This window comes from Dermacentor variabilis, chromosome 6, assembly GCF_050947875.1.
Source record: "Dermacentor variabilis isolate Ectoservices chromosome 6, ASM5094787v1, whole genome shotgun sequence".
In the NCBI taxonomy this organism is placed as follows: domain Eukaryota; kingdom Metazoa; phylum Arthropoda; class Arachnida; order Ixodida; family Ixodidae; genus Dermacentor; species Dermacentor variabilis.
The window spans coordinates 29,930,974-29,952,236 of record NC_134573.1 but is presented as its reverse complement, the minus strand read 5'-3'; the positions used below and the strand labels follow the sequence as shown (position 1 = coordinate 29,952,236).

Below are 21,263 nucleotides of genomic sequence, written 5' to 3'. Positions count from 1 at the left end.
GAAATAGAGCCACGAGTGTTGATTATTCATTCTGATTTATACATAGCGCATGCAAGGCGTTCGAGGAAACATATGCAAGATAAAAAAATTTGCTACGTGAGTCTAAATATAGAACACACGGTGTTTATGGCGGTGACAGTTTTTTGCAGAGTGCTCGTTGTTCTTATGTATTCCTTCAGATTTCAAGGGATTTGGACAAAATGCGAAGAAATGCAAGGGAGCACACGCGTGCTTCGCCAACGCAACAGCTCTATCGCGCTTCTGTGCTACAGGTCTATTGTTCTAATACAGCAGCTTTTGAAGTGCATTTATTCTTTTATTTATTTATTTATTTACGCAATTTAAATTTCTCTGTAAGCACGAAACAAAGGATTAAATAAAATGTTACGTTATTGCACAATGTGAATTGCAATATTACCATATGAATTGCAGTAAACATAACTAAGTAAGCGTTCGTGGTGTAACGAGACTAGACCCATGAGGACAGAGACAACTCGATGACCGCGACCAGCATCTGCTAGAACAACAGGTTCTTGCCGACGTTGGCGCCTTTTGTCGGCCTCGGGTTCCCGCATTGCGGCATGCTCACAGAGGCGGTCATGATGTGCGTCCGCTTCGCGCTCCCTAACTACTGGAGGATTTTGACATCGTTGTAGCTTAGCCACATCCTGCAGTTTCAAAGGCGTCGCTTCTGGCCCACCCTGCGACGAGTTGCAGTGTGGGCATACTCGCAGCAACCGATTGTCTCTGCGTATAGGCCAACTAAGCGGCCTGGGCAAATATGCGAGCCCTCTTTGGTTCTGTGCGGTCAGCGTTTCACGCGACCTCCTCGGCAGGCGTTTTCACATTTAACACGCGGAGATGTGTTTGCGCAATTCGGTGGTTCGCTTGGAAATTCTACACCGAGGGCTAGTACCACGTGTGGAAAAAGGATTCCGCAAACGGGCAGGGCCTGCATAGCTGTTCGTTCCAGTAAGTAAAACTAACTCGTGTTAAATGCAGCTGAGGCATTCCTCTGAGCTGCTTCTGTCCACCTGCCTGTGTAATTGTAACACGTACACGCCTAGACACATTTTGCCATGTGGCGCATAAATTCTGATGCAAAGGGAAAGCGTGCACGTACAGGTAAGTAGTCATATTGAAACGGAAGAAATCAATATATTTATGTGCAATTATCGAAGGCGGTGAAAGACAATATGGAGAGTTCATGCAATTGAAATTTGAATAAGACTAGCCAAGCGCCTCAACGCGACGGCTAGCACGATGGAAATGCCAAATCAGGTTGTATTCTTCATGCTGGGGCACATGGCCCTAATGTAATGGTTAGAGTATTGTACTGTCCTTGAGGTGCTCTGTTCGAATGCAGGAATCGGAAAAATTTATTAGTTTACCTAACATGCAGTTTATTTATTTATTACCCAACAGTTTATTTAATATGAGATATGCCTACCAGCACTTCACGCAGCTTTGCAACGGTGGGCCTAAACAAGTAAGCCGGAGCTAAGGCGAAGCAGAAGCGCCTCTGGTCGTCTTATACTTTCCCCAGCACGGTGCCCAGTTGATTCAGCACAATCACTCCCCACCGAAAGCGGAGCCATTCTGGCCGCCTAAGGGTAGGAGAACTCATGGGGGTTGCGGCACTGCTTGAGCCAGGAGCCGTGGACAGTTTCCTGGATGCGATGACGCTGGTCTGAAGAAGTTTTCATCGGCTCGACGAGGAAGTTAAGCGCGGATGTATGTTGCCGTACCCGATAGTGACTGTGGTACCTGGAGAACAGCTTGGTGGAAGGACCTGGAGGAGTAGACGGGACGCACGACCAGACCAGTTTGCCGGAAGCAAAGCATGTAGCCGTACTGGATGCGTCGTGGCGATGATTTTGGCGCAACTGGTCCTGAGATATGAACGAACGAGGGAGCACGCGACGTTTTCGGGCCAATCAAAGGCTGCGAGGCCTCTGGCTGCTATCCGTATTATTGCCACCGATGCGAACACGCCCGCACCAATGATCGTCCGAGTTCTTCGGACGCCGACACCACCAACAGTGTTTGCTTGTTTATTTTTATTTATGACATACAGCAGACCGTGAGGCCCAAACAGGCGTGGAATACAAAATTATAAGTGTGTTAAATTGCAACATCCAAAACAAAGAAAACGACCAGTAGGAAATAACTCGACAGCAGTAGTATGAGCTAAAAACATGCCCACTTAGAAGGTCACTAGAATCCACAGATTAAGCCGGCAAAGAGTTCCAATAAGTGATTCCCTCAGTAAAGAAAGCATGCTGAAATAAATTAGTCTTAGCAAAGTAAGGGCAAGAGAAAGGTGTGGGAATGAGCGGTTGTCTAGTTATCGATAATGCTACGTACAGTGAGCAATTTTTTCCACGTTTCTGGTTCATTAGCAAATATACAAGTTTCAAACATAAAACAATTTGCGGCGGGACAAAAGAATTTGGATTTTATTGGATTGCATTAGTGATGAGACTGAAACGGTTTGACTGCCCTGCGGTAAAAATGAAATGCGCGGCTTTCCTTTGCATTTTCGCAAGTGCCTTCATGTTAGTGGTAGCATGCGAACCCAAGAAAATGGCCCCATATTCTAATTTAGGCCTTAAAGAGGTTTCGTACGCTAGTCTATAAACGTGGATTGGTGTATCTTTTAGTTTACGGCGCAACAACCAGCGTTTACGTAAGGCAAAAGAGGAAGTACAATAAATGTGCATGTTTCAGCTTGTTACTTAGTTGCTTGTTAGTGTTAAACCAACACACTTATATTCCTTTACTTCTTTAATTAGTCCTGAGCCCAGAGAAAAACAACCCTTTATTATTGTGCTCGTAGTATTTCTTCCGCAGTGCGGTATTCTTTATGATCCAATCTACGCAATTGCGCACACCAGGACAGTGGGAACGGCAAGAGCACTATTGAAAGTAACGATAATTAAAATGCGTTTCATACATCTTGCAACACCTCTTACTCAAACTGTGCTGCAATTTGGAATAACGTGCAGAATATTTTGGCAAAATGAGTTGGAAGGTGGATGGTTGGCTGCTTCCAATCGTTGCGAGTATGTTTTTCACAATGTCATGCACACGGCATAATTTCCAAGTGGCTGGATAAGTGATTTTCTTGCTTTAGAAAATATGAAACAATTTATGTTCTCATAGTGGATTTTCCTGTAGTGAGTTTTCGCTTGGAGTCTAGATTCTGTAAACTTGACAAAACTAAGTGAACAATTATCAATTCTCAATCCCTTCTGAAGTTGTACGCTTTCTTGATTATGAAGATGCAAGAAGTGTGGTGAAAGCAAGTTTTCAGTCATCCGGATAAAGTGTGGTCTCAAAGAGTTAAGGTGTATGCAAGCATGCGTGATCTATGCTCTCACAAGCATCTTCTATAGTTCTGTAAAATCTAGTACATCTCTTAGCACTCAGAAGGTAGCATGGATATTGCGCGTGCGAAAATGGGGTACTAGACGTGAAGTTACGAACTGCCGGCTTATATCTATCATCTGCATTGCGTCAAATGTGTTTTAATCGATATTGGATATCGTGAGGTCGTTCTGCCAATCTGTGGTCGCGGCGCGTTAACGGCGAAACCTCGCAGTCCCATCTCCCGGTATGGGCATTGGCCGTACACATGGCCGGATTCGCTGTAGTGGTAGCCGAGCGGGCGGTGGTCGGAGGCTCGCCAAATATCCGTCTTCCTCGCGTACCTGCACTGGTTGACGGGTGGGCGTGCTGGGGGCGGCAGCGGTGGACGACGGAATTGCGGCATTACAGAGACCTGGCGCTGTCGCGGAGGGGCACCTTGACGGCAGGCGACGGCGGCGTAGGTCATCGCTTCCGGCTGAGGTTGCGTTGATCGTGGTTATGCCTCAGGCACTCCAAGCGATCGCTGAACCTCTTGGATGATTTCAGCGATTGAATGCTCTTGGGAGTGCGACCTTGGGTAGAACTTATTTATTTATTTTATTTACACAATACTGCAGGCGGCAATGCTGCCCAAGCAGGAAGGGGTTTACATAAGATGCTTTATCAACATATTTTCAAATGAAATATAAGAAGTGCATCCAACAACACATTCCGGTAAATGATTCCATTCTTCGCTCGTAAGTGGAAGAAAAAATTATTTCTCAAAGATTTTATTTCGAGCAAAGTATGACTGAAGTACTTTAGAATGAAAAATACGCGACGACCCTTGTGGAGCATGGGTAATATATGTGGCATTTGCTAAACCTGTTTGATTATGAAACAACGAGTAACGAAAATTAGTTTAATTTAATTAAAAAATGCAGCTCCTACCGTACGACCGCTCTGATAGTCTCACGTTGATCGTCGGTGGCCAGTGATTGAACTCCGGCGTAGGTTGTCGAGTTCGTGCGGCGGTCGAATTGCTGGTTTCGCATCTCGAGTGTCTTCTCGATGCTGGTGGCCTCGCGAAGAAACTCGTCGACGGTCTTCGGTGGGCTTCGTACCATTCCGGCAAAAGGTTCCTCTTTTACACCACGCATGAGTATGCGGAATTTCTTCTCCTCGGGCATATCAGGGTTGGCGTGACGGAATAGACGGCTCATTTCCTCTGTAAAGATCGCGATTGTCTCATTAGGTAGATGCACCCGGGTTTTAATGGCGCTTGGGCTCGTTCTCGGCTTACGACGCTTGCCAATGTCTGCTGGAAGGCGTTTCGGAACAGGTGCCAGGTCGTTAAGGTGGCTTCTCGGTTATCGAACCACGTACTGGCAGCGTCTTCCAATGCGAAGAAGACATGTCGCAGTTTGTCGTCGCTCTTCCAGCTGTTAAATGTTACGACTCTCTCATACGTCTCAAGCCAGCTTTCCGGCTCCTCGAACGTTGAACCGCGGAACGTCGGAGGCTCCCTGGGCTACTGCAGCGCGATGGGGGGCGCTGGGGCTGCCGTTGGGGTGAACTTAGTGACAATCTTCCTGCTCGTCTCAGGCAAAAGTCCGTGCTCCGGGGGCAGTCCTTGCAGCCTTCGGCTACCGCGCTGGTTCTTGTTAACGTTGGTGATGTCTTCCGCGTTCGGGTTTAGGTCACGGCTTTGTGGGGACGTCCGGTACATGAACGCAAAGCACCTCCACCAGATGTCACGTGGTAGTGACGGTGAAGAAGGCAGCAAATTTTGATTAGCGAAGCAAGCGTTTTATTGGGCGAACTTGTGCCCTAAAAAGCAGGCTACACTCAAGAAACGATAGCTGCGAATGCACTCAGCGGTCGTCGAAAATCTTATCAGCGGGTCAAGCGCGTCGGCTTTTATAGAGCAGTCGTCGAATGTTCCAGAGTAATCGCTGGGACCCGCATCCCTTCCACAAAATTCTACGCCATTCGCGTCATGCATACGTGTAATCAGATTACACAAGGTTCGGCGACAACAGACAGCGGATAGAAACATCGATAACATTCTAGAAACTTCCGATACATGTAGGTGCGTCCTGCGCTGGGCGATAACATTTCGTGGACGGTAAAAGTGCTCACACGTAAAAGATAGACGAGTTCACGTGTCAGTATTACGCTTGAAAAGCTTGCGGTCCTTTGTACGAAGTGACTTCAAAGGTTCCAGAGAACTGGAAGAATGCCAAAATTATGCCAAACGAGAAGAGAGGGGGTTGACCGAGGGGCCCGATTTTTATTAGTCATATCATAAGAAGCCAACAAACACTGACACCAAGGACAACATAGGGGAAATATACATGTGCTTAATAAATGAAATGAAGAAACGATAAATTAATGGAAATTAAAGTGGATGAAAAACAATTTGCCGCAGGTGGGAACCGAACCCTCAACCTCCGCATTTCGCGTTCGATGCTCTACCAATTGAGCTACTGCGGCGCTGTTTCCTCATCTACTTTCTTGGGTATTTATGTATCCTAGTAGAACCCTGGGAGTATTAAGCCAGCGCCACCACTCATAGACCTTGGCGGCGGACGAAGGTCCTTTTTTGCCCCAGGCGTCACGAGAACGTGATCTTTTTGGGGTGAAGGCAACTGGTTAACAAACCCACACATGCTACCTGAAGGCATCAATGCTGCGGGATTCGAGACCCTCGTTATGTAATAAACGAGAAGAGAGGGGGTTGACCGAGGGGCCTGATTTTGATTAGCCATATCGTATGAAGCCAACAAACAGTGACACCAAGGACAACATAGGGGAAATATACATGTGCTTAATAAATGAAATGAAGAAACGATAAATTAATGGAAATTAAAGTGGATGAAAACACAACTTGCCGCAGGTGGGAACCGAACCCACAACCTTCGCATTTCGCGTGCGATGCTCTACTAATTGAGCTACCGCGGCGCTGTTTCCTTATCCACTTTCTTGGGTATTTATGTGTCCGAAATGCGAAGGTTGTGGGTTCGGTTCCCACCTTGTGCAAGTTGTTTTTCGTCCACTTTAATTGCCATTAATTTATCGTTTCTTCATTTCATCTATTAAGCACATGCATATTTCCCCTATGTTGTCTATCTATGTTGTTTCCCCTATATTGTCGCCAGCTATGAACCGACAATGGTGAGCTGCGGACTCAAAAATGCTCCCTTTCGTTTTTCACGCTTCAAGGACAGGGTTATAAAGGGTGATGAACCATTTGCCCTGCTTTTTTTAGATGACATCACAATCTTTTCTCATTCATGGTCAGACCATTTGCTGCATCTTAGAGCGGAGCTCAGCTATTTGCGTCAAGCTGTGCTCACCTTAAAGGCCACACTTCTCAAATGTTGTCTTGCATGGGCGACCATGGCCTACCTAGGTCACCACATCACTCAGGTGAAGGTTTTGGTAAACTTAGTGAGGCTAAAATATCAGCGGTAGCAGAATATCCACTACTGAAAACTAAGACGGACTTTCGGGCATTTGTGGGGCTCATTGGGTATTATCTGGATTTATAATTATCCGGGATTTTTCAACCTTGGCAAGCCCCCTGACCAACGGTCTTCGCGAGACAGAACCCACAAACGTAGTCTGGAATGAAAAGAAGGAAGCTGCATCCTTAAGCCTGAAGGCTGTATCGACTGCAGTCTAAAAAATTCCACGCTTAATCTCACGCGAAACTGTAAGCTTATGCGAGACATTCATGTAAATGAGGCGCGCATAACGTTTCACACACCGCGTCGACGAAAATAAGCTTGAGATTCCTTCATGTAAGCGTGAGGGCAAGGCTGCCTGCCACGGTTGTCTTGTGCGAGCATGACCGAGCCGCATATGCGTGAGAACCGCAAATCATACGCTTAAAGTCCCGCGGAGCGCGCGCGCGGGAACTCTTCATCACGCTTATAAAATCCAAATACGGGGTAGTGATATTTCACGTGATCTGCGCGAAGCGTGGGCGAGGGAGAACAACGTTCTGCGTCTTCTCACTGCCCCGCGTTGTATGCGGAAATTTTCTTGGGGAGGCTGAAGGAGACTTTGGTGTTTTCAAGGCTGCGATCGGGGGGAGGGGCGATTTTGGTGTGGATTTTCCGGCAGACTGCCACGTGTGACGTTAGTTCATTGCAGCACAGAGCTCCTGGTCTAATCGTTAGATTTGGTTTGTATCGCTATGCTAACTTCTACAGACGTTCATGGCGTACAACTCGGGTGGTTTATGCATACATTGTGCACTGTGCCGAGTTTATGAGAGTTTACGAGAGGGAATCCAGCGCGTGCTTACGGCTCCAGAGCCGCATTTCCATATGGAAAATGGATATGTTGCGGTCCCTCACCTGCTATTCATGGACGATTAAAATATACAGGTAAGAACGTTAGTTATGGTTCACTTTTATTAAATAGCGGCTAATTGCCAATTTGTCATGATGTCCAGTATGTGGTCGTATGATGTCTGGTACAAAGTTTTCCGTAATGGTACATTTATTGGAAAGCGAAAACCGTTTACGCATGCAGTAGCGTTGATCGAAATAGAGAACAGTCCGCCTCGTGCTTTTTTAAAAGATTTTACCACGGGCTGTTGAATTCCTCTGAATGGTTCAGTTTATTGTGCTGAAGTACCAAATTTCCACGGTTTTTGTTGTTTTTATTTTATATTCGCTAGCTCATCATTATCTGTGTGCCCGCTGCCATTTCTCCTCCGGCAAGGGCGGTGAGCTGGGTGTTGCTACTCTACATTTTGCCCCGTGCTTCTTCTGATGATTTACAACTCTGCTGATGGCGCATCAAAGTGGTATGCCACGCATGCCGTGTGGTTGCCACGTGTGAGGCTCATAGTATATTGGTGCCTATAAAGTGAAAATTCATAATTTTGTGAGCTATTTGTCGGCTGACAGTAACCAGAATCTTGGAAGCACCGCCTGCGGGGTTCTAACCACACGTGCTACTTAATTTGCAACCTCAATTGCCCTCTGAATTAGGGTATCTATATAGCGTAGTTTCGCAGATTTTACATTTTGGGCTGTAAATAGAGGAAGTTTGACTGTGTTCAATGAACCTGAATAAACTCTGCCCGTTGCAGCTCTCGATTTCCAGCTACAAACCCACCTATGACCCCAGTCAGAGTTCACGTGTGATAATTGCACGTAGGATGTTATTCTTGTCGAAATTTGCATCTACAGTGGGTTGAAAATTCAGCGCAACCACGTTTTGCAAGCTCATTCTTTCCCCTTAGGTATCAAAAGGTTTTATCGAAAGTGTTGCCAGTTGTGTTAGAATTTTTAAACTGTATTTTTATGAAGAGCATGATGGAATAAAATCAGTTACAGCTATGCGTCTCACCTAATGCGTTTTGCACGTCGTTCTTAATTTTTCACGTCAAATTTGAAAAAGAATAAATTTTTGGATGTAGGATTTATGAAAATGGCCAGACATCGGAAAAGTTCTTTCTGATCTTATAGAAAATACTGCAATTTTCTGAGCTTTCATAAGTCGCCTTAGAAGCGTGCTTGTGACCCAGGCGTAGAATTCATGCTCCCATTATTGCGGTGATTTCACCATTTTTCCTCTATCGCCTACTTATAAAAACTTTTAAACCGCAAGGAAGGAAGGAAGGAAAAAGTGGAGAAGGAAGGTAGGGAGGTTAACCAGTTTAGCTTAACCGGTTTGCTACCCTACACATGGGAGCGGGATGGGGGGGATGAAAGACGGGGAGAAGAGATAGAGAGCACATAACACGGCACACACATCGTTGGTTACAGTTTGTCACTCTTGCGCGGTACGTGACATCACTGCAACATGTTAAGAGCAGTCAGTAGGAGAAATGTAAGAAGTGCAGTCAGTGTTAAAGCAGTGATGTGTCATGTGTGTGTGATGTTTTTTTTTGTGTGATGACACCTCCCTAGAAAAGGCATTAGTGATGTGCCTAAGCCTTTATGTCATGTAATATGTAACATATCGGCGGCATATGGCCAATTTTTGTGCAGCCAACTTAAAGCCGAGAGCAAGCAAAGACATATCCTGGGCGCAAACACGATTAAAGGATTTGTTCACTGCGTTGCGCATTTAAATCAAACTCATATAGGGACTTACGCTTTCTCAGCGATCGGAAAACGCTTCAACTCTGAAATGTTTGTTTTTAAGCATCAATGCTTTATTGTATCATATTTTCTGGGAATGAATTACATGAATAAAACACTTACCCCAGGAAGAAATATCTGCGTTATACTCTTTCCTCTGCCTAGAATATTGGTCTTTGTTAGAGAGAAGGCCAGTGAAAAAGAATTGGATCACGTAGTTTGGGCAAACAATCGGAGAAAGAGTGCGATAACATGATGATTTTATTGCGGGAAATTCAGTCCGAACGTCCCTGCCCTACACACGGCTTGCTATCTTTGAGCGTGCGGCGCCGTAGAGCATGATTGAGAAGACATTCGTCCTTTTGTGCGAGTAGATAAAGAGCGGCTTGTTTACGCTTTACATGCTGTGGCGTCTTTGAATGTGCCAAGGCTTTGCCAAGCCCGTTCTTAGTGGATTGGTTTCAGTGTCACCGGCGGGAGTGTCTTGCGCAATCTCTGCAGCATACTCAACTTTTGCTTCGCCGGCATGGTGCCACTGCCATAGAGTCTTGGTTCGTCACAATCTGCGTCGTCGAAGCAGAAGTTAAAGAGCACCGCGGAGAGCTTGGCGAGCAATGTTCGCTGCAGAGAAGCGACACAAGCACCCAAGCCGACCAGGGCCGGTGCTTCTTCGTTGCTTCCAGCGCAATAAGAGAAAGGGCGAGGGGGGATAGAGCAAGCTCCTCACTCCATTCCTCTTGCCCCCTCTGGAACCATCTCTAAGCGAGGAGATTGGTCATGTCATAATAAGCCTAGAAACTGGGGTCCTTATCACATTTGCCGAGCGTGAAGAAATGTTGTGGATCACTCCTAGCAGGCGTGATCGGTAAGCGTGGAGAAATATCACGCTTAGAGTAAGCGTGTGAAGAACTGCAAACGCACGCTTAGATAAGCGTGTATTTTTTTTTAGAGTGTAGCCGTCCCGTATTGCGAGCTCCAGATTTTGACGAAGAATTCACGGTCCAATGTGATGGTAGTGATCGAGGACTAGGTGTCGTTACCTGGCAGAGGGATGACAACGGTAACGAATATCCCGTGCTCTATTTGAGCCGGAACTGAGCTTGAGATTGCATACTGCGTGTAGGAAAAAGAATGTGTTTGTATTATGTGGGCCATTCAGAAATTGCAATGATATCTCGGGAGCGCCAAACTCATCGTAGAGGCGGAACATTGTACCCTGGCCTGGCTGCGCACCACCACATCAAAGAACAGTCGCCTCCTGTGTTCGAACCTCATTCTAAAGCAATATAATTCCGACATAAAGTACAAGAAGGGCAAATTAAGTGGAACCGCGGATGCACCGAGTCGCTCTCTCTAAGCGGACTGCGATTGTTCTTCACCATTACTCAAAATTGATACTTCAGTTTTATTTGTTTGTGAAAGTCTTGCTTGACATAACCTCAAAGCTAGAAAGTATCACAACAAGCATCAGAGTTGACATAAAAAGCTTAGTAGCAGACAACAAACAGTCCCAGAGGGACATTCAGGACATCAAGACAACCATGGATGTCATGAATAGGACATTTGAGCAACTAAGGACTGACGTGCACAACGTGCACCGTGAACTATCAGAAGTGAAACACCAGCAGGCTAGCATTATTGGCGATGTGCGCCAGTTGCAGGGGGAAGTGAGAGAAATGCGACAGGAAATAATCGAGCTCAAGCAATACAGTCGTCGGAACAACTTGGAAATAAGAAATGTTCCTGTGTCGGCAGACGAATCGCTGCCAGACATGATGCAAAACATAGCGACTTGCTTGAAGATGGGACTTCGTACCGAAGATATCGATGTAGTGAATCGCGTTCCGACCAAAAACAAGGCTCAACAGAACATTTTGGTAAGGTTTACCTCCATTGCAGTCCGGGACAAAATGATAAAGAATGCCAAGAAAGAGAGGTTGTCTACGTCGGCCCTTAGCTTCCAAAAGAATGAGCCCATATTCATTAATGAACACCGCTGCCAAGAGAATAAGATTCTTCTCGCAAAAGCTCGCCAAGCGAGTAGAGCGAAAAATTGGAAGTATGTATGGGCATCGCAGGCCAAAATTCTAATGCGGAAAAGCGAGAATTCTCGTGTACTGCACATCATTTCTGAAGACGACCTGAAAAAGGTAGTTTAGAGCCTCTAGAGCTGAGTCTTGTTTGCCACACCAATCATGGCGTTCTCAATCCGTGATGTTGAACAGGAATTCCACAAAACCCAGGGTATATCGATACTTCACTGTAACATTCGCAGTTTTCGTAGAAACAAAGACACATTGTGTTCCTTTTCGGCACAGCATAATTTTACATTTGATGTAATTGGCTTTACGGAAACTTGGTTAAAAGAAGGTGAGCACATCTCCATTCCGGGATACAGTCTTGTAAGCAATCCCAGGAATGCAGTATCGCGCGGTGGTGGAGTAGCTCTACTAATCAAGCAGACGGTACCCTTTAGGATAATCACCGATACTGAGATTAGTAACAGTACGGTTGAATCTCTCTTTGTTCTTTTAGATTCACGCATAGTTGTTGGCACAATATACCGGCCACCAAACTCGTGTCTACCCGTTTTTTATCAATCGTTGGAATCTATCCTTTCCACCCTAAGCAGTAAGAGCTATGGTACCATCACTATTGTTGGCGACTTTAACATTGATATCAGCAAGGACACCAATTGTGAATACACGCACCTACTGGAGTCATACAACTTTAAGAATACAATCCAAGAACCTACTAGATTATCACCAAGTGCATCCACAACTATAGACCATGTATTATGTAACAGTGATAACATACATTCTGGCGTATACGATACGAGTTTCACTGACCACTGCCCTATTTTTGTGTTATTACAAAGTGCAAATAATACCATTTCAAAAAAGACCATCTTGGCAAATCGCAGGATCAATTACAAAATAATGCGGCAAAAAATTAAGGAAAAGGAATTTCAAGATGAATTTAGCAGTGACGCTCATATCGAATGCGCAAACTTTGCAAATGCATTAGCCCACATGATATCTCAGTGTACCACATATAAACAAAACAAATACGAGGAACCTTTGTGCCCGTGGATGAATAACACCATACTTACAGCAATAAAAGAAAAGGACTTGTGGTACCAAAAATGAAAAAAAAAAACATAGAGATAACACCTATTATTTGCAAAATTATCGAATATCTCGTAACCACATAGTAGCTGTTATCCGGAGGCGGAAAAAAGAATACAACGCATTCTTAATAAAACAAGCACAAGGCAATACCAAAAAAATGTGGGAAATTATAAAAGCAGTAATTGATTACCCAAATAAAAAACCGATCACTCCTGAACATGTCGATGCCAAGTGCGCCGACACTTTTAATGCGTACTTCACTGGCATTGGCGCAAAGCTAGCGGAGCGTATTCCAGTTACTGAAAGCAACGTCGATTGCCCCATCATCCATGCATGTTTTTCCTTGGATCAAGTGGACGAGCATACCATAACCTCAATAATATCAGGCATGCCTTGCTACAAAGCTACTGGCCACGATGGCATTACCGTAAAAGCATTGAAAGACAATATGGATATTCTTGTGCCAGTACTCACTAAAATAATTAATAACTGTATAAGCCGAGGCACATACTCTGACATCTTAAAGATCGCAAGTTTCTCCTATATATAAAGATGGTGACGTCAATGACCCTGGAAGCTATCGGCCTATCTCTGTGCTAAGCATAATAAATACTGTATTTGAAAAAGTCATCGCAGCTCAACTGAAGCACTGCCTAAACGAAAACAAGCTTCTAACAGATTCCCAACATGGATTTAGAGCCAATCGATCAACGTCATCAGCAGTGTTAGAACTAACCCAGAGCATATACACAGCTCTACACAAAAACAAGATTGCCGTAGGAATATTTTTAGATTTAAGAAAAGCATTTGACACGGTCTGTCATTACATACTTCTAAAGAAATTACGAACTTATGGTTTTAGCGAAGTTACAATGGACCTCTTTTCAAGCTACCTAAATGGTCGAAAACAATATGTAAAATTTGGCTCCTTTGTTTCCCAGTATACTACTATAGTCACAGGAGTTCCGCAAGGATCAGTTTTGGGGCCCATACTGTTCTCACTATATGTAAATGACCTCCCAAGAATACTAAAGTCATCAAAATGTATCATGTACGCTGACGATACCACACTATTATTTTCGGGTAAATCTCCTGGCGTATTGCAGAACACTATAAACAGCGAGTTATCCAACATATCAACTTGGTTTGCATGTAATAAATACAAAATACATAGTATTCAGCTCCCGTTATTCCAGGGGTGATACAATTGGCATGCAAATTCACCTTCTAGGTGGAACAATAGAACAGCTCGACCAAATAAAATATTTAGGGGTATTATTGGACTGCAACTTGAACTGGAAACCACATATATCTAGTATATGCGCGAAATTAGCTTCGGCTTGCTATTTATTAATAAAATGCAGGGAATATCTTGACCTTAGCGTACTTAAAGTTGTTTACTTTTCCATATTTCACTGTCACATTAGATACTGTTCTGAATCATGGTCTAGCACATATAAACATACATCGGTTACAGAAAAGGGCCTTGCGCATTATGACATACACAAGCCCACAGGATAATACTGACATGCTGTTCTGTCGTCTCGGTATATTACCATTATCTCTGGCATGCGAAATGAAAGTTGCCATTTTGATTAACGAGGAAGAAGAAGACGCCGAGTAGTACGGTCGTACCCACACCGGCTCCTGCTTTCTTCGATATTTTCGTTGAAAATTCATCTCAATCTCTATGCTTTCTGCACCACCGGATGCATAAGGAAAAGAGGAACCCACGGATACCAACTTTTCTACGGTGGGTGGCCTTTTCGTTGGTTTTTCGAGCTGCTTCGCTTCCGTGACGCCGCGCTCCCCTCAGTCTGACGGCAAGGCCTAACCAGCGCTCGCCGGGCAGGGTTAGTCCCGCCTCGTCATGGCAGAGGGAATGGTTGTTGTAATGGATGGAGACGATCTTCCGCCGGAAGAATTTGGTGCGGAGCACGGCTGGCGCTCCGCCGCTGTCAAGAAAAACGCCCTGCGCGTCTCTCGTCGCGACAGCACCCGTGAAGCGGCAAGCAGCGAGGGGCACCGCGCGCGTCTCAATGGCAGCAGGAAGCCCACTAGCCTAAAGCACAAGATCATCAAGTCGTCGCGAATGCCTCAGCTCCCGAAGGAACACTGGAAGATTATCGCCCGCCCCAGGGGTGGTCTGGATGTTCAGAAAACGGGCTCCGCTCGGCTTGGTCGGGCCGTTGCCGCCGCGGCAGGACTCACGTCCGAGCAAGCTAGCCATGACATCGTCTGCCCCAACGCAACACAAAATATTATCGTCCTCAGCACCGCGTCTCGCGATAACGCAGATGCTTATCTAAAAATGAATTGCATCACCCTGGGAATGAAACAGTACGAACTCAGCACTTACGAAGCCGCGCCGCACGCCACCTGTAAGGGTGTCATACGTCAAATTGATGTGTCGGAGAGCCAGGCCGACCTGGACAGAAGCATTCTCAACGGAGAATGGAGAAAATCGGAGAAAATGGAGCTGAGCAGAAGAGGCACCCCCCAGGGGTCAGTCATCTCACCACTCCTCTTCAACATCGCAATGGTCGACCTCTCAAGGTATCTAGGCAAGGTCCAGGGCATCGGTCACACGATCTACGCGGACGACATCACTGTCTGGTGCGCGGGTGGCAGTGACGGTCAAGTCGAAGCCGCTCTCCAAGAAGCTGTCGACACTACAGAGCGTTTTCTAACCGACACGGGACTCCGGTGCTCCCCGAAGAAATCGGAGCTCCTACTCTACAGCCCAAGTAGAAAGGGCCGCAAGCCACAGAACTGGAAACCCCCCTCTGAAATTGACATTAATCTCTACACCAATTGCGGAGATCCCATTCCCAAAGTCGCGTCCATTCGAATCTTGGGAATGACACTCGAAGGGGCGGGCTCGAATAACATCACCATTCAAAAACTAGCAAAAAAGACGGACAGCGTCATCGGTCTAATCAGGCGGGTAGCTAACAGAAGGAGAGGCCTGAGCGAAGAGAATCTGTTAAGGCTAGTCCACGCTTTCCTGTTGTGCCATTTTACGTACGTAGCGGCCATGCACGTCTGGAAGAGGGCCGAGCGAGACAAGCTAAATGCCATGATAAGGAGGGGGATCAAGAGCGCGCTCGGACTACCCAACTACACACGCACCGACCGACTCCTGCAGTTGGGTATTCATAATACCCTGGAAGAGATTGCAGAAGCACAAGAAAGGGCACAGATTCTCAGGCTCTCGGGCACCAGGGCGGGCAGACGACTCCTAACTGAGATGGGCGTCCCCCCGGCCACTGTCGAAGATGCCTACCAGGGCCTTCCGAAAGAGCAGAGAGATAACATCATCATATCGCCCGCCCCGCGCAATATGCATCCCCAGCGCAACGTGGAAAGAAGGAAGGCCAGAGCGGTAGCGCTCCTACGCCGCGCAACCGAACTCCCTGGCGGCAGCTGCTTCGTTGACGCGGCCCAGTATGCAAACAGCAACAATTTCACGGTAGTTTCAATCAACCACAGAGGTTCGACCGTTAACGCCGCTTCGGTACGAAGCACGTCGTCGCATGCGGCCGAGCAAGTGGCCATTGCCTTGGCCCTCCTGGACGACGGACATGCCAATATCTTTAGCGACTCCAGGGCAGCCATCCGCGCCTTCAGCGTTGGCGCCGTGTGTAAGGAAGCCTGTCGCATCCTCGAAGGCAAAAGCATCGCCACCCACACTCTCACGTGGTTCCCCGCTCACATGGGATCCATCATGGGAGGCCCCACAAACCTCAACGAGCTGGCCCACTCCAAGGCGCGAGGTCTCGCTTTCCGCGACCATGGAGAACTCCAACGCCGACCCGCAGTGGTGGAGAATAGAGATCAACCGACCACATACAACGAAATTGCGCAGCACTTTTATCTCGGCAGGAGAGACTTTCCCCTTCCCCACAAGAAGTTAAATAGAGCGCAGGCATTGACCCTCAGATTATTGCAAACAGGTTCATATCCCAACCCGGCTTTATTCCACAAAATTTATCCCGACACCTATGCCACTAGTTCTTGCAGGCACTGCAATGACATCGCTAGCCTAGACCATATGCTCTGGCGTTGCCCCTCGTTACGAGGCACGGAACAAATCAATGTGGACAAGTGGCTCTCCGCTATCAAGAGCCCCGATGCCGGGGCGCAACTATGGGCTGTCCAGAGGGCCCACGATGCGGCGGTCGGGCAAGGCCTGACTGTCCCAACGTGGGAGCGGCCCGCAGCGCGCTGAGTCGCGTACCTCAGGACCTTATTAAAGTTTTGCATCCATCCATCCATTTTGATTAACAATATTTTACGTGGGAATCACTCATTATCACCAAGCCTGTTTATTACACCTAATCGCAATACCAGGGGTGCAACAAATGTAAATTTCAACCTACCAATCGTAACACGTATGGCCAACGACTACTTAAGTTTCGCGGTGCTAAAATTTGGAACACAGTACCTCTTGAGGTAAAAATGGCCAACAATTTCGTGTCTGCTGTTAAAATGCTATACCTATCAAAAAGTACGTGCTTTTTTGTCAGTCTGGTTCTCCACTTGTTTCATACTGTACAAGATTATTCCTCATGGATCTATTCAGAAAGCCTAAACACTTCAGCACAGACCCTTGCAAATATGTTACTTCTACGTATAATATGCTATTTAACATGCCATGCGTATAACATGCCACGTACGTGCATGTATTCTCCTGACAGTTCTGTTTTATTACCATTGATTGATATGCACTGTTTTTCTTTTTAATGGTTTTAATTGTATGTATCCACCTAACTGTATTAGGTTGTATCGTTAAAAACTAGATATGCGCATGACATTGTAGCTGCTATTACATATATGACTATGGGCCTACACTAGCCTTTGGCTACAGGCCCAACAGTTCCTGTGTACAAATTATTATGAATGAAAAATAAACTGAATTGAATTGAGTGTAGATGTACAACCTAGCACGTCTGGTTCATCAGCATAAGTGAGTCCAGAGAGTTTAGAGTGTGCGCATTTAGCCAACAGCTACTAAACAAGGGTTGATCGCCATCCATCTTTTGACCTGGTTTTTTAAGAGGGGGCTGATTGCTTGCTTACGCACGTGTTTGAGTTTCAGAGAAAGCTCAAAGAATGTGGTAGGCGAAATACCAGACAATGTGGCAACCGACGGAAAGCTTCTGGCATTGATCTGCAGATAATGAAGTCGTCCCTCCGTGCAGCAGCGGTGAATGCTACCCTCCGTGAGTATTTTGGCGGGCGGGGAAGCTGTTATGACTGCAGTATACAACATGCTGTTCGTCGCACGCAAGAGTACAATGTGAGAGCTACGCTGGGACGACAGTCGGCGGACAGTTCCCAAGTGATGCTGGGCGCTGCTAATTTTCCCGTAACGAGCTCCCCTCGTCAGAGAAGAAGCGACACAAAGGGACGAAAGAGTTGCCAGGCCGGCGGAGGCTAGAGAACGCGAAGGGCTCATGAACGCTTCCCGGAAGAAAGCCGCCACGATCTGCCCCATACTGAGAAGCAGCGAAGATCAGGTGGTAGTAAAAGTTCCCCTCTCCCGTTCACGCAGCCAGACCCTCTCTCCGCCTTTGCGCTAACTAAAACCTGGTCGGGCCGCCGGTCCAATGTTCCGTTTGTAACAGTGTTGTTTGTGCTTCTCGATTCGCTTTCGTCCTGGCTGCATGTGACCCGGATGTGATTGGCTACGGCCATGAGGGAGTGTTGGAGCACAGGTGTTATAATGACAGTGCGGAGAGAAAACAAGCTGGTCTGGCCCATCTAAACGATGCTTGTTCAGACGCTCGTTGCTAAAGCCTACTTTTTACTGTTCTTCCTATTAAACGATGTAAAGAAGCTTTGTTAAAGAGCCAGTAAATCTATTGGTTATCGTTTTCCGAACTTTTGAGCTTCTGATTTCATCAACCCGAAGCCTCCTCCAGGCTACCATATGGAGCCGGCTTCTAAAGTTAACCTGGCGCCGCAACAGTGTTGTGCGTGTGTGGCATGCGTGTCTGTTGTGTACGTGTTGTATACGTGTGTTTTGTGTGTGTATGGGTACGTGTGCATTTTGTCCCATGGCAAGCGCGGTTTGTTTCAATGTGTAACGGTACCCTGTGTCTAGCCACGCTCTAATATTCTGCAGTTACCACAAAAAAGAAAGTCGCACTTTCGCCCGAAAGAAAAACACCGATTGCGATAGCGAATTAGTAGGCAGCTAAACGAAGTAAGGATAGCTTTATCGGCTGCATAAACTTAGAAACATTCGCTTACTAACAAAATTAACAAATATGGTGTCAGCGCGCATAGGCGAACGTGAACGCGTCGCACTCGATGAGCGCGGACACTCGCTGCCAAAACGCAGCCGTGAGCGAAGCGACCTTCTTTCTGTCCATCGCTTCGCCGCAAACTGAGCAGCGAGAGCAGCATGCACTACACTATGAGCCGTCCACAGATCGCTTTCAAGATAGAGCGCGCGCGACCATGCAAAGTACGCAGTTGCTGTCAGCCTAAAACGTCTCCCCTCCCTCCCGCGCTGTATCCTGTTTTCTTCCCATGCGCGCTCGATATTGAGTCGCAACCGTCGGTTCCCCTTGCGCGCGGTCACGAAACACGCAGTTGCTGCCGGAGAACAACGCCACCGTCGTCTCAGCCATCATCCGACCGACGAAAGACGGCTAGCTTGCCCTATGCCTTTCTCTCGCGCGCGCGCCAGATTGCGCCGCCATCGGCTACTCTCGCGCGTCTTGACTCGCACGTACAACTTGCGGCGACGGTGCCATCGCCCTTGGAATCTGAACGGATTATCCCGGCGACGCCGGCAGCAAAAATGCGCCTGTAGTGTCTATATATTTCCTATTGCAATGAGAAATAGTGGTCTGTCTTGCATAAAAATAATTTGTCAGTGGCCTATTACAGGGTACTCAGATATGTACACACAGCATGGAATTGTTGACTACTCTTATAAAAAAAAAGATGAACCTTTCCAATCTGTGAAGGTCGATGAGCAGCGAAGCTGCTTAGCACACGACACAGAGGTGACAAAGAATTTGACAACGACAACGACGAACGCGCGAGCAGGATCCTGAGCGCATTCTCGGGATTGCTGCCGAGAATATTTTAACAGTCCTTTTTGAAGAAATTGCGCAAGGCATTTTTTTAAAAACAAGTGTTCTTACCCTTGTGCCTGCGACCTCTTTCTGCCCCAGGTGGGACAAGGGTAGTTCAATTGCGCCTTTCAGGTCCCCCAGCCCACAGGGGTACGTGCCACTGAGCTTGGACCATTTCTGCACTTTCACCAAGAACGGCGCGCATGATGACAGTTTCCGCACACAGGCGTCACGAAACCCCGGACCTGCGCCACATACAGCTTCGTTGTTGAAATATTGTGCTAGAATATCTCACTGAGCTCGGCAAAGTGATTCTGCTGCCATATCTAGAAAAAAAAGACGATTGCTGTTTTTCAGATCAATGACAGCATGAGACCCTGAGGGAGAAGCCACGATCCAGCGCTCAAGCAAGCTGCACGGCCTTGCAGCTGTCTTCTTAATCAGGTGTACTTAACATTGAGTTTTAACGCAAAACGACTTCGCCAACCTAAATCTGAGGCCACCTTGAGTACCCTTAGCGCTATTATGGTTTGATATGTAAGCTGGTTCTCTGCAAAGTAGTAATTTCGCTTTTTCTCGCTTGTTTTCATGGGGCTTATTCATCATCATTAAAGCAAAAGTTCCTTGCTTTAGAAACACTCTGTTTCCATACAAAACCAACTGTTGCCTACCTTGTGTTTGTATCATAATTTTTCACAGTGTTAGAGCTGCCCCCTGCGTTTTCTCACGTGTGGCACCACGAACTATCTAGTTCCTTGGTTTGTAGAAAGAAAGCTAGCGTTAAAATGAAAGTAGAATAAACAGCCTAGAATAAGCAACTTTCAGGTGAGAACAGCTTCGTAATTTTGCCAATCCGCGTCAGCGCACTTAGATCAATATCTGAGTTTCCACAACAGATTCCGCCTACATAAAATCAAAGCATTTGAACGTATTATCTTAAAATATGCATATATCTTCAATGGGCACTTCACACTATCTAGGCACTGAAAAAACACACTGCAGAACTCAGCTTGATGCTACTGTGTGTCGCTAAATTGTGCATGAACATAGGCGGTCACTAATTCAAGAACATTTTACTGAAATGGTCGGGAGAGTTGAGTAAATTGGCTATCAATACCTATTAAAGGCAAAGCTCTGCGAATTTATATGCTTCATTGACATTGCTTTGCAAGGCGATGTAGTTTTCTGTTCTTCCATCTTTACGTACGCGTGTAATTCATTCCCAGCGGCAACTTATCAGTAGCCTGGTTGATTTACTTTTTAGCTGTTTTAACAACCAGAACAAAGCTTATGTTGCTTGTTTTCTGAACCTAGCGCGCACAAGCAGTTCTAATAATAATCCTGTCTTCATATTTGTCTGTCAAAGGTACTTTTGGTGTAAAATGAAACAAAAATTTGTTTCCTTCTGCAGTGTTCTCAGTTACAAATTCTTTCTTACGGTGACTGAGAGTAAACTTGCTGATCGTATTTAGGAGCTGCGCAAATAATATCAGTTAAGTCAAATGAACGGAGGCACACACGAACGTGTGTGTGCTACGAGTGATGTTTGTCTTTATGCGCTAGAGTTAAATCATTCAGTT

The 21,263-nt window shown here is 46.3% G+C and overlaps 1 protein-coding gene across 11 annotated transcripts in view; it reads right to left on the bottom strand.

The window, feature by feature from the left end:
* LOC142584113 (uncharacterized) overlaps nucleotides 1-21,263 on the bottom strand; it is a 162,218-nt gene that overhangs the window by 116,478 nt on the left and 24,477 nt on the right. For 4 of the 11 annotated variants that reach the window (XM_075694279.1, XM_075694291.1, XM_075694281.1 and 1 more), the window contains exon 2: nucleotides 19,753-19,928. The exons of the other annotated variants lie outside the window; for them this stretch is intronic. The gene's annotated coding sequence lies outside the window, so the exon portion shown is untranslated. The remainder of the gene's footprint in view (nucleotides 1-19,752; nucleotides 19,929-21,263) is intronic. 11 annotated transcript variants of the gene reach the window in all.